Source organism: Lolium rigidum, chromosome 3 (assembly GCF_022539505.1).
Source record: "Lolium rigidum isolate FL_2022 chromosome 3, APGP_CSIRO_Lrig_0.1, whole genome shotgun sequence".
Taxonomy (NCBI): domain Eukaryota; kingdom Viridiplantae; phylum Streptophyta; class Magnoliopsida; order Poales; family Poaceae; genus Lolium; species Lolium rigidum.
This window is the reverse complement of record NC_061510.1, coordinates 149,485,119-149,498,209: the sequence shown is the minus strand read 5'-3', so window position 1 is coordinate 149,498,209 and position 13,091 is coordinate 149,485,119.

The following is a 13,091-nucleotide window of genomic DNA, read 5'->3' as shown; positions in this document are numbered from 1 at the left end:
AGCAACTAATTTTTTTGTGTTTTGATGTAAGTGCAGCAAACAAAGTAGTAAATAAAATAAAGCAAGACAAAAACAAAGTAAAGAGATTGAGAAGTGGAGACTCCCCTTGCAGCGTGTCTTGATCTCCCCGACAACGGCGCCAGAAAATATGCTTGATGGCGTGTATTTCACACGTTCGTTGGGCAACCCCAAGAGGAAGGTATGATGCGCACAGCAGTAAGTTTTCCCTCAGAAAGAAACCAAGGTTTATCGAACCAGGAGGAGCCAAGAAGCACGTTGAAGGTTGATGGCGGCGGGATGTAGTGCGGCGCAACACCAGAGATTCCGGCTCCAACGTGGAACCTGCACAACACAACCAAAGTACTTTGCCCCAACGAAACGAGTGAGGTTGTCAATCTCACCGGCTTGCTGTAACAAAGGATTAACCGTATTGTGTGGAAGATGATTGTTTGCAGAGAAAACGGTAAAACAAGTATTGCGAGCAGATTTGTATTTCGAGTATTAAAGAATGGACCGGGGTCCACAGTTCACTAGAGGTGTCTCTCCCATAAGATAAAAGCATGTTGGGTGAACAAATTACAGTCGGGCAATTGACAAATAGAGAGGGCATAACAATGCACATACATGACATGATAAGTATAGTGAGATTTAATTGGGCATTACGACAAAGTACATAGACCGCCATCCAATCGCATCTATGCCTAAAAAGTCCACCTTCGGGTTATCATCCGAACCCCTCCAGTATTAAGTTGCTAAGCAACGAGACAATTGCATTAAGTATGGTGCGTAATGTAATCAACAACTACATCCTCGGACATAGCGCCAATGTTTTATCCCTAGTGGCAACAACACAACACAACCTTAGAACTTTCGTCACCTGTCCCGGTGTCAATGCAGGCATGAACCCACTATCGAGCATAAGTACTCCCTCTTGGAGTTAAAAGTAAAAACTTGGCCAGAGCCTCTACTAGTAACGGAGAGCATGCAAGATCATAAACAACACATGTATAATAACTTGATAATTAGCATGACATGGTATTCTCTATCCATCGGATCCCGACAAACACAACATATAGTATTACAGATAGATGATCTTGATCATGTTAGGCAGCTCACAAGATCCAACAATGAAGCACAATGAGGAGAAGACAACCATCTAGCTACTGCTATGGACCCATAGTCCAGGGGTGAACTACTCACTCATCACTCCGGAGGCAACCATGGCGGTGTAGAGTCCTCCGGGAGATGAATCCCCTCTCCGGCAGGGTGCCGGAGGAGATCTCCGAATCCCCGAGATGGGATCGGCGGCGGCGGCGTCTCAGTAAGGTTTTCCGTATCGTGGTTTTTCGCATCAGGGGTTTCGCGACGGAGGCTTTAAGTAGGCGGAAGGGCAGAGTCGGGGGCCAGACGAGGGGCCCACGCTATAGGTCGGCGCGGCCAGGGCTTGGGCCGCGCCGCCCTATAGCCTGGCCACCTCGTGGCCCCACTTCGTGTGTTCTTCGGTCTTCGGAAGCTCCGTGGAAAAATAGGCCCCCGGGTCTTCGTTTCGTCCAATTCCGAGAATATTTCGTTACTAGGATTTCGAAACCAAAAACAGCGAGAAAACGGAACCGGCACTTCGGCATCTTGTTAATAGGTTAGTTCCAGAAAATGCACGAATATGACATAAAGTGTGCATAAAACATGTAGGTATCATCAATAATATGGCATAGAACATAAGAAATTATCGATACGTCGGAGACGTATCAGTCCTCACGAAAGAGCCGATGAGATCGGCTTCCAGGATGGCTTTCATCTCATCATACTTCTTCTTTTGCTCTTCCGGCAGATCTGCGTACGTGACTGGTTCGCCGACCACCTCCTCCGCAGCTTTTGACATGGTTGCTGCAGATGTCGATGTTGTCGTTGTTGCAGAGTGTCCCACCGGGCGTGCCAGAATGTGTTGCGGTCGAAACCCACCGGCGAGCAACGACGGGCAACACGAGTAGAGCCGGGAGGCTCCCGGGATTGCGGCCGACCCTGGTCCCTCGGGCGACGGCCCGCAATGCCTTCTCGGTACACGCGTCCCGGTGATTACGAGGGCGTGCCACCCGACCTATACCTGGTCGGGAAGGTGATGGATTGCTTCGACTAGTTTCCTGCATGGCAAACACGTAAACATTAAATACGAGCCCCGATCGGCTCTTAAGTTGTTTCGTGGATCGGCTCAAAGAGCCGATTGCCCCATGGTTCATGTTAGATTTATAAGGACATGGGGATCATGCTTTATCAAAATCAAGCTAAGCTAATCTACGATAGTTTAGGGTTTTCACCGTATAATCGGAACATCCTATGCGTAATTGAGCCTAGCAGATACGTACGATGATGGAAAACCAACCCTAAAGAGGCCTAAAAACCAACATGAAGTTGATCCCCGGAACAATCCCTCTAGAGCTTAGTAAACCACACCTTACGCGCTACCGGATCCTTCAACTCGTTTATAAGGCCTAACCATACGGATATCAAACCAATCCTTGAAGAACAAGGAGCAACTATAACGGATTAGATCTACTCAATAACGAACAAGCAAGGTGCTGCCCTTACACCTAAAATAGGTGTAAGGGCAGCTAGATATCGAGGGGAAGAGTAGCTAAACAAGTGCATCGTGAAAGCATTGTGATCAACCCCAAAACACCTAAGATAAAGGCGTTGCTCGCCATCAAAAAGGCTTCAGCACGAGCAACACTAAGAACGAATAAACTGATACTGCCTAGATCGCAAGATGCGATCTAGGCAGCATGTTGCTTACCCGGGAGAAACCCTCGAAACAAGGGGTGGCGATGCGCCTAGATTGATTTGTTGTGAACGTGATCGTCCTCCTTTCTCAATAACCCTAGATACATATTTATAGTCCGTAGACTCTCTAACTTGGGAAAAAACCCAACCGTGTACGAGCTAAACTCTATCTCTTAATTCTAACCGACATGTATCCTACTATATTTACAGATACACGGGCAATCTTGCCCAAACTTCTTATACAAGGCCGGTTCGGGAATATCTTCCATGTATGTCTTCTAAGCCCATTTAATCACGGCCCATCTCCAGACTTGGTCAAATTCTGGTGATAACAGATAGACCAACGCAATTATACCGAGTACTAACATAGCATGCGCACTGTCACCATCAAGCTATGAAAGGGGGAATAGATCACATAAATACCATCATAGTAATAGTTAACTTCATAATCTACAAGAGATCACAATCATAAACTACGCCAAGTACTACATGATGCACACACTGTCACCATTACATCATGGAGGAGGAATAGAGTACTTTAATAACATCACTAGAGTAGCACATAGATGAATAGTGATACAAAGCTCATATGAATCTCAATCATGTAAGGCAGCTCATGAGATCATTGTATTGAAGTACATGGAAGAGAGATGAACCACATAGCTACCGGTACAGCCCTTAGCCTCAATGGAGAACTACTCCCTCCTCATGGGAGACAGCAGCGTCGATGGAGATGGCGGTGGCGTCGATGGAGATGCCTTCCGGGGGCACTTCCCTGTCCCGGCGGCGTGCTGGAACAGAGACTCCTGTCCCCCAGATCTTGGATTCGCGATGGCGGCGGCTCTGGAAGGTTTCTCGTACCGTGGCTTTTCCGTATCGAAGATTTAGGTCAGGGGGCTTCTTATAGGCGAAGAGGCGGAGTCGGAAGGGCTGCGGTGGCTCCACACAATAGGGGGGCGCGCCTGGCTCCTTGGCCGCGCCGCCCACACGTGTGGGGCCACCAGGGCTCCCCTCTGGTGCCTCTCGGGTGTTCTGGAAGCTTCGTGGAATTATAAGATGCTGGGCGTTGATTTCGTCCGATTCCGAGAATATTTCCTTACTAGGATTTCTGAAACCAAAAACAGCAGAAAACAGGAACTGGCACTTCGGCATCTCGTCAATAGGTTAGTTCCGAAAAACGCATAATAATGACATATAATGTGTATAAAACATGTGAGTATCATCATAAAAGTAGCATGGAACATAAGAAATTATAGATACGTTTGAGACGTATCAGGCACCCTTCTAAAAATTGTCCTCGAAAAAGCATACGATAAAGTGAATTGGAATTTTTTGCAACAAGCGTTGTGTATGAAAGGTTTTGACCTAAAGTGGTGCTATTGGATTCAAGAATATATCAACCAAGGGAGTGTAGGCATTCGAGTGAATGAGATATTGGGCACTATTTTCATACCCAAAAAGGTCTTAGGCAAGGAGATCCTATATCACCGATTTTGTTTAATATTGTTGCTGACATGCTAGCTATTATTATTATTAATAGAGCTAAGGAAGATGGTACAATAGATAGCCTTATTCCTCATCTAGTTGAGGGAGGGGTTTCGATATTAAAGTACATTGATGATACTATCCTTTTCATGGAGCAAGATTTAGCAAAAGCTCTAAACATGAAACTTAGTTTATGCATGTATAAACAATTATCTGGGTAAAAATAATTTTTCGCAAGTGCAATTTTTTTTTGTTTCGGCTAAGACAAGGAAGTCGAAGAGCAATATAGGCTCATGTTCGGTTGTGAATTAAGGTCTTCTACTTTTAAATATCTAGAATACCAATTCATTTTCGAAAACTCACAAATGGTGAATGGAAATCAATTGAGGACAGCTTTGAAAGGAAATTGAGTAGTTGGATTGAAAAGTTACTATCCTATAGGGATCGTTTTATTCTTATTAATTCAGTACTAACGAGTCGACCAATGTTCATGCTATCATTTCTTGAGGTACATATACGGGTAAGAAAGATATTAGATTTTTTATAAGTCTTGTTTCTTTTGGCGAAGTGATGGTCACAAAAGAAAATATAGACTAACTAAGTGAAACATTATTTCTAGACCAAAAGAGCTAGGTGGGTTAGTCATTAAAGTGTTCAAGGTAAAAAACAAGGATTTGCTTAGTAAGTAGCTATTTAAGCTTTTGAACGAGGAACCAGTGTGGAAGGAATAAATTCGCAACAAATGCTGTTGAACGTAACCTTTCGAAGAACATTGATACCCAACAAGTGGGCGCAATTGTTGAAATTAGTTGAATGCCTCATGCATGTTCAACTTTCAGAAGAGAATGATAGTTTTATTTGGATTCTTACTACGTCAAGTAGTTTTACTATCAAATCAAAGTATTTAGATCTTCTAGATGATGGAACGAAATACCTCCAAAAATATGTATGGAAAATAAAAGTTCCTTTAAAGATTAAGATCTTCATGTGGTTTCTTCATCAGAAAGTAATTTTAACAAACGATTAACTTGCTAAAAGAAACCGGCAAGGAAGCAAGACATGTGTTTTTTGTGATGAAAATAAATCCATTCAGCACTTGTTCTTCGAATTCCCACTAGCAAAAATTGTATGGAGACTAATTCATTTAACTTTCAGTGTGTCTCCTCCTGCTAATGTTACAAACCTCTTTGGAAATTGGTTAAGTGGTATTGCTAAAAAGAATTTAATACAGATTAGAGTAGGAGTTTGCGTCATTATTTGGGCTATTTGGAATGTGCTTAATGCTTTTGTTTTTAAAAATCCAAAATCTCAATCATTCTTGCAGGTTGTCCCTTTGGCTATTCACTGGATCCGTATGTGGTGTTATCTCCAATTAGGAGAGCAGCAGGATACCATAGAGTCTGGGTACAACCAACTAGAGACAGTAGCATAGGATTTCTACATCCGGTGCGGCTGGTGGCATGATCATCAGATAGATTTTTTTAATGTATCATTGGCATATTTTTTTGTTTTTTCCGCTGGTATGCATCGACCCTGGTCGATCCATGAACTGTAATAAGCATGATACTACTTTCAATAAAGTAATAAATAAGCCATATGCATCACATTGATGCAGAGGCTGGGCTATGCCCTATTTTGAAAGAAATCAAGTAGATGGACAGTTATGCTTATTTTTTGGAGGAGAGATCCCGGCTTGATGTTGCATCCATTGATGACACAACCTTGGAAACTACTCCTAGGACTACAGTCGCACTCGCACATACTTACACAAGTCTTTTCAGCACAATTTATCCTTATAGAAGTGTGCACCTTTAGAAACTTCCTAGGAGATCACCCGTCCACAAATTAATTTAGGTCAATAATGTTTAACCTAGAGGTTCTTTCAACATGAGCTTTTGGAAAAAAATTACTCGCTCCATTCTACAAAAGTTGTTTCAACTTTGCCCAAATTTTGATGTATCCATACAATTTAAAATCTCCTCTATGTATATCTAAATTTAGACAAAATTGAAACATGTTTTATGGAACGGAAAGAGTACATCTTATTTGTGCTAGGACGCCACAATACAAGCAAGTTAAGGCCATTACAAGGATTTTCGCCTCGGAGAGTATGAATTGTCTTGAAGATGTCATGATATTTTCATTGCTAGATGCAACCGATGAAGGTTAGATCTCATCCATGCACCAAGCCTCCTAGGACGCCGCTAGGTTCCCACAACGCGTTTAAAAAAAGATTCCCACTAGGAATTCCTCTTAGACGTATCCCGTCCTGTCTCAAACCGGTCGCTCCGTTGATCACACCAGCTATTCCAACTCCACCACCCCATAGAAGAAATGACATGATAGGAATGAGGGCTAAGGTCGAGGAGAGACCTCGCCACCTATGGTGTCTAGATCCAGTGGCTAGGCCGCAAAAAGGAGATGAACTAGATGGAGCGGATAAGTTTGAGATACCATGTCGAGTTGATGCAGGGAAGTTTGAGGAGAATATATATGCGTGATTGTTGCTACACCCTACACGGACGCGGATTTTTGGCTCCTGGGTGCTGGCGCACCCGATTTCAGCAATAAAATCGAAAAAAATACTAAAATTGATTCAAAAAAATCGACATAAATCATGTGTGTGGGGTACATATGTAGGTATGTGCGTGTCAATTTTCAACCTAAAATATGAAAGTATGTGGCCTACACAAAAATAACAAATTATACTGTTCATAGTATATTGATTATACGTATACTATTCACAGCATAACAAAACTTCATTTTCACTTTTTTGTATGAGTCACGTACGGCCGTATTTTTTTCTGAAATTTTCCCAGATAAGTATTGAGATGAGATGTACGCGAGGTAATTATTTCAACTTTTTTTGAAACATTTAAATAACGTTTTTCGAATTTTTTGAAATCAGGTGCGCTGGCACCCAGGTTCTCCACCATATTTTCGCACCCTACACGTACTAATTAATCCATTGTATTCGTAAGGGCCTTGAGCTATCAACTTGCTATGGGGTAAAAGCAAAAAGATATTGAAATTCTGCTAGGTAGAAACAAAGTTATCAAACAACATCGGTCTTTTCTGCGAGACCTTATTGTAGTTGACTCTGATTTCGCACAGAGTTGCACTAAATTAGGGTAAATTAATAGGAAACGAAGGGAGTACTGCCCAACTACCATATCATCCTCAAATGTAATCCTGTTACTGTTGTGTGCACTATGAATTTGCATCCAAAATTAACCGATCGTTTTCTAGCCCACAACGCATCACAACTTTCACAAAAGAGAAGCTTGATTATCATGAAAAATGAATCGCTGGTTCTTCCTAAGCTGTTGTGAGTGCAGTGCGGGATCGCCAAGTGGGGAAATGCCCGATTAGTAGTGTGCTCCCCTATAGTCCACTAAGAGCATGTCTAATGGAACCCTTAAATCCGTATACAACCGTTTTTTTACGGATTTCAGGGTTCAAATGCTATATAGTGGAACCCCTAAATCCCTAAATCCCTAAAAAAATTTAGAGGTCGAGGCTCCATGTACAGGTAAGGGTAAGGGTTGGAGGCCCTGACCCGTGCTCCGACCCCTACGCGTTCACGACGGACGCGGGAAGGATTTCAGCTCCTCCTCCCTCCCCGAGCTCGCCTCCACACCACGCCGCCGGCCGCCGCCGCCCAGCCCCTCCCTCGCCGGCCGCCCACGCCACCGGATCGAGCATCCCCACCTCCTCCTCCCCCCGCCGGACCTTTTCCCGGCCTCCGCCGCCTCCTCCCTCCTCCGCATCGAGGTCCACCCCGCCGCCGCCCCCAGCCTCCCCGCCGCCGCCCTAGCCTCCCCGCCGCCGCTCGCCCCGGCCTCGTCCCTCCTCCCGCCGCTCGCCCCGGCCTCGTCCCTCCTCCCCGCCGCCGCTCGCCCGGCCTCGTCCCTCCTCCCGCCGCCGCCCGCCCCGGCCTCCTCCCTCCTGCGCCCCGCCGCCGCCCGCCCCCGGCCTCCTCCGCCCCGCCCCCGGCCTCCTGCCTCCTGCGCCCCGCCGCCGCCCGCCCCCTGCCTCCTGAGTGTTTGTGAAGATTGTTAATGATTGTGAGGCCGCCTCGGATTACTTCAAGCGTCGTAGGTCCGCCTCCGGTCAATGGGGGTTTAGTGCTTATCAAAAGATATCGGCGGCAATGCGTGTGCTCGCCTATGGCGTACCCGCGGACTATACCGACGAGTATCTTCGCATTGGTGTACAAACAACCACGGATTCCGTCCGTAGGTTTGCAAAGTTGGTCATCCGGTTGTATGGTGATTTGTATCTTCGGGCACCCAACGAGGAAGATACAAAGAGGTTGATGGAGATGAATGAAAAAAGGGGATGGCCGGGGATGCTTGGTAGTCTTGATTGCATGCATTGGACATGGAAAAATTGCCCCAAATCATGGCATGGAATGTATTGTGGAAAAAACAAGGATGCAACCATTGTGCTTGAGGCCGTGGCATCGGAGGACACATGGATTTGGCATGCATTTTTCGGTTTGCCAGGTACACTCAATGATATCAACGTGCTCAATAGATCTCCTTTGTTTGCAAGATTAGTTTCTGGAGATGCTCCAACTTGCAACTACAAGGTCATGAACCATGAGTACTCAATGGGATACTATCTCACCGATGGCATTTATCCCGAGTGGGCAACTCTTGTGAAGTCCATCAAGGAAAAAAATGGTGTGCCCCTAACAAAAAAACAAGCTCATTTCACAAGGGCACAAGAGGCAGCCCGCAAAGATATTGAGAGAGCTTTCGGTATTTTGCAAGCAAGGTTTGCCATAGTCCGGGGTCCAGCTCGTTTTTGGGACAAGAAGACCTTGCAGGACATCATGACATGTTGTGTGATTCTACACAACATGATCATAGAGGATGAGAGAGGGTTAAACCTCCCTTACTTCTATGACAATGTTGGCACCCGTGTGCAACCAGAAAGGAACCCCAATCGCGTAGAAGCTTTTCTTGAAGCACACCGTGCGATTGAGAATGCAAACACTCATTGTCAACTCCGGGATGATCTTGTAGAGCACCTTTGGCAGTTGGATGGGCGGCGCCAAGGCTCATGATGTGTCTTTGTTTCACTTTGCTATGTCCTATTTGCTTCGAACATTGTTGTAATATTTGGAATGATTATCTTGTGCTTGAGAGTACTATTTGATGTTGTAATAATAACTAGAATGATTATTGTTTGATGCTTATGGTGATATTTGTGATATTTGTGATATGAAACTGTGATGAGGGTTAGAGGGTTTGAGGGTTGAGTCAAATAGTGGAACCCTCAAACCCTTAAAATTTAAGGGTTTGAGGGTTCCACTATTTGACTCAACCCTTAAAATTTAAGGGTTTACGGGTTCCACTAAATGCCTCATGTTTTCACACCTCCAACCTCTCCAATTTTGCTAATTCTCGACCCTTATAGCTATAAGGGTTTAAGGGTTCCATTAGACATGCTCTAAGGTACGTATGCAAACGCCAACCACCGCACAAAGCATCTTTGTCTAACTGCATAGATATGTATGTAGGAACACTAGTAGGCGAACTAGCATAAATATCCTCTTCGATCGCCCCTTTTGGAGCTTAATTAGACATCCTCTTGGCCTCCTCTGCTTGCATACTCGTAGTGGTTGGAGTGGGGATGCATGATGACACGGGAGCAACGGTTCATGTCTTAGCTTCAGGCACCCTCCTGGTTGCACGGCTGAATGAGTAGAGAGTGCCAATGGACCTGCTCCTCTTGGTGATGCTAGCTAGTTAGTGGCTACGTGCTCACGCCAGCTCGTCAAGGAAAACACTGCACATTGTCTGGCACAGTTTGGCTAGCTTATCTATGCACATGTAAGACACACACACAAAAATCAAACAACTTTATCAAGGAAGAACCTGAGTATGCTGCCGGTGTCCATTGTGAACTTGTCGGACCACAGGAGCTTCTAGTACAAGTGGGCGTGGAGTTTCCTGACAATGGCTGAATTCACAGAGTGCCAATGGATCTGCTCCTCTTGGTGATGTGCTAGCTCGTTAGTGGCTACGTGCTCACGCCAGCGTCAAGGAAAACACTGCACATTGTTTGGCTCACTCTGGCTAGCTTGCCACATGCAAGACAAGAAACACTGCAACAACCTCCTCATGGAAGAATCTGAGTTTGCTGCTGGTGTGAATTGGGAGCTAGTCGGACCACAGGTGCTTCTGGTACCGTGAGCGTTGGGTTCGTGTTCTCTGTTGTCGCCAGATGAGCTGCGTATGTTTTCAATGCTTTGTCTAAACTCTAGACAGGCAGAGACCAGTCTATCTAATTAGTAACACAGATAAACGAGTCAGTTCATTTTCTGTTCTCTGTTGTCGCCAGAGAAATGTCGAAAATAGTAGAGCGGCGTTTCTCATGACATGAGTCTGTTCATTTTCTGTTAAATTAACGAAAGGCAGGCACCACACATGTACCGAACCAAACCAAGGTCTGGATGTGTCAGGCAATCCACCAAAAAGAAGTGCAGCGCTTATCATCCGGATAAAATTGTGAGCTAATTCTAGTTACAAACAGTCTAACTAATACCACAGATTGCTGACATTACTAGATGACCAACAATGCACTAATTAATCAAGGTAAAATTAACCGAACATTCAGATTTTTTTATTGAATCCACGAGATGACAAGTCGCTCAATGAGTCAATGATCAATCGACTACATAGATAGTCCAGACATGGGAAACATATTTCTTCAGAAGTTGACAAGTATACTCAAAGGGTTTGTTTGGTTCGTCACAAAGTCGTTTCTCGCCTTCAGGGATGCAAAAATCGTGGGTATGGACTATGGAGGGCAAACGTTTTCATGTTGTTGGCTCGCACAAACCTTAAAACAGCATCGGGACAGGCACGCTCAATTCGTCCGTTGTCGCTCGGACATGCGCTGACAGGCGCAAAAGTAGGGAAGCCGGGCGCGAGGGGGAACACGCGTGTGCAGAGGGAGATGGCGGGAGGGGGGAAATTGGTCGGACGGTATGGCGTGAAAAGTAAGCTCACCGCCCCCATAGTAGGTCACCTCAGTTGGAGAAGCCACCATCGCCACCATAAATTAACCGAACATTGGAATCTTTAATTTGAATCCACGAGATGACAAGTCGCTCAATGAGTCAATGATCAATCCACTACCTAGATAGTCGATACATGGGAAACATATTTCTTCAGAAGTAGACAAGTATACTCAAAGGGCCTGTTTGTTTCCTCGCAAAGTTGTTTCTCGGCTCGAGGGATGCAAAAATCGCGGGTTTGAAAGGCAACCGTTTTTCGCGTTGTTGGCTCGCACGAACATTAGAGCAGCGTCGGGAGAAGTCCGCTAGGCACGCTCGATTCATCCGTTGTCGCTCGGACAGGAGCTGGCGGACGCAAAAGTAGGGAAGACAGGCGTGAGGGGGAACGCGCAGGTGCAGAGGGAGATCGCGGGAAGTGGGAAATTGGTCGCTCGTATGGCGCGAAAAGTAGGCTCACCATCCTCCATAGTGGGCCACCTCAGTTGGAGAAGCCACCATTCCCCATTTTCCCTCTCGGACAGCGAAGGAGGCGATTTAGATATGTGGCACCGGTAGGTCGTACTAGCCAGATCTGCCTCACCGACTCTGGCACCCTCTCGTCTTGCGTCCTCTCGGCAGCGAGGTTTGCAGATTAGCAGCAGCGGCAACCTTGCAACATGTGGAGCACCATATTGTACCCGTCATCTCCATCGACGGCACCATGCCTCTGGCTTCAAGCAATGTTGTGATCACGCCTAGCCTTTAAATGGTAGAAACCATTCGAACTTAAGCCGATTTTTCCGTTAGTTAGCTGAATTTTCCTTTCTTTGTGTGCAACACCAAATAAATTAGGACGAGCAACATAAGCTTTTCATTCACGCGGCGGCGCTCATAGTTGTGATTCATACCTGGATGTCGGGGGATGACCCCTGGTTGGTTAATAGCATGGCTAAATGGCTAAGTCACGAGCCTAAATACCGGCTTATACGAATAATTCGGACAATGTTGATTATCGCTTAAGATGATGTTGACCGGATTATATAATCCAGGATACCTACATGCGTATGCCGATACGACCATACCGGCATACCTTAAGCCGGAGGAGATAGATCAAGTTATGCCGGAGCATGACAAGAAGGCTGAAGGACGAAGATCCAGTATGTTTAGATAAAACCGGGATAGGAGTCCAGCATAGGGCCAATGGTCACATGCCGGTCTGATACGTCTCAAACGTATCTATAATTTCTTATGTTCCATGCTACTTTTATGATGATACTCACATGTTTTATACACATTATATGTCATTATTATGCGTTTTCCGGAACTAACCTATTGACGAGATGCCGAAGGGCCAGTTGCTGTTTTCTGCTGTTTTTGGTTTCAGAAATCCTAGTGAGGAAATATTCTCGGAATCGGACGAAATCAACGCCCATCATCTTAGAAATCCACAGAGCTTCCAGAACACCCGAGAGCCACCAGAGGGGAGCCCTGGGGGACCCACACGTGTGGGCGGCGTGGCCAGGGGGTAGGGCGCGCCCCCCTACTGTGTGGTCCCACCAGGACTCCACCGACTCTTCCGCCTACTTAAAGCCTCCGTCGCGAAAACCCTATACGGAAAAGCCACGGTACGAGAAACCTTCCAGAGCCGCCGCCATCGCGAAGCCAAGATCTGGGGGACTGGAGTCTCTGTTCCGGCACGCCGCCGGGACGGGGAAGTGCCATCGGAAGGCATCTCCATCGACACCACCGCCATCTTCATCAACGCTGCTGTCTCCCATGAGGAGGGAGTAGTTCTCCATCGAGGCCAAGGGCTGTACCG